The following is a 1,664-nucleotide window of genomic DNA, read 5'->3' as shown; positions in this document are numbered from 1 at the left end:
CTTTTATACCAAGACAAAACAATGTACATGATAACACTTCCAATCAATTAAGATCAGAAGCCATGAGAGCCACTGCCTGGTACTGTATATTATTATTATTATTATTATTATTATTATTATTATTATTATTATTATTATTATTATTATTATCATTATCATTTCCTTTGCACAGCTTCTAACGCTGGAGATGTACTACAGTGTCAGCTGTTCACCACCAGTGAACTAAGGTAACACCTCTTATTTTTCGAGCACCTTCCAGAGTATTCGGGCAGTTCCAAGCAGTTCTGTTTTCTGCAAGTGCTCCACCCTTACTGCAGCCCCTATTTGTTCCACATACTTCTCGAGATTTTTGCTCACTGTCCCCAGGGCTCCGACAATTATTGGTACTACTGCTACCTTTATCATCGACCACTACTGCTTTACCTCCCAAGCTAACCTGTCATACCTGTCATACCTTTCTTCCTTATCGCATACCTTGTTGTTAGCTGGACATGTTATATCTATGATCCAGCATAGTTTGCTTTCTTTCTCAATTAAGATTATGTCTGGCTTCCTATTCTCTATCTCATGGTCGCACTGAATCATAAAATCCCATAGGATCTTTGCATTATCATTTTCGATGCCTTCGAGTTTGTGGACGTACCAGTGTTTTTCTCTGTCAAGTCAACATTTGTTGCAAAGTGTCCAATGGACAAACCTGGCTATGTTGTCGTGGCATCTCTTATATTCCTTCTGCGCTACTGGCGTACATTGGCTGGTAATATGCCATACGGTTTCACCATTTTGCCCACAGATTCTGTACTTATCACTTTCTGCTGTTGCCGACACTGTATTTTATGTAGTTTGTTCTTAGTGCTTGCACTTGGGCAGCACAGATTAGAGCCTCCATTTCCGGTTTTAAATCACTTTTAGTCATCCACAGCCATCTTTTTTCTCTGCCTGTCTTATCTTCAACGTTCCTATGAAATTGTCCATGAATTCTTTTCTTTACCCATCTATTTTCAGTTTCATTTGTCTTCAATTGCTTGTACAGTGTTTTATCTTTGCAATCTTTCATCCTACACAAGCCTGACCTTCTTACTTCTAATAATAGCGGTTCTGTGGCATTTTTTACATATCATGCTATGCTGTTTTTTTCTACTTTAATGCTGTGTTCGCATCCAATAAGTCCTCTTCCCGCTCTTTTTCTTGGCACATACAGTCTGTTTGTGTCACTTTGGGTGGAGTGTCCCATATCTAGTTAGCAACTTCCTTCTCTTTCTGTCTAAGCTGTTTAGTTTGTCTACTGTCCATGGGATTACACCTGCTCCATATCTAAGGAGTCACTACCTGGTACTGCATTATTATTATTATTATTATGTTGTTTTTTCTTCTTTCTTCAAATTTTCTTCCATTTCTCACCGAGTGTTTTCCGTACACCTAGGGCAGAGAAACTCGTTGTATGCATTCCCAGTTTACACACGCAAATTCACAGGTAAAACATGTATTTAAGAAAAAACAATTCATGAATGGATGTTGTTTTCACAGCGATAATGCTCTTCTCAGTACATGAGTCGTTCCAGTTAGCACTATTTTTTGCACTTCCTGTAGGGATGGTAAGCCTGGTATCATTTTCAAATAGGTTTCAGTACCTTTTTTTATCATTCCTAGAGATCCTACAATCA

Source organism: Octopus bimaculoides, chromosome 25, assembly GCF_001194135.2.
Source record: "Octopus bimaculoides isolate UCB-OBI-ISO-001 chromosome 25, ASM119413v2, whole genome shotgun sequence".
Classification (NCBI taxonomy): Eukaryota; Metazoa; Mollusca; class Cephalopoda; order Octopoda; family Octopodidae; genus Octopus; species Octopus bimaculoides.
This window is presented reverse-complemented; position numbering follows the sequence as displayed.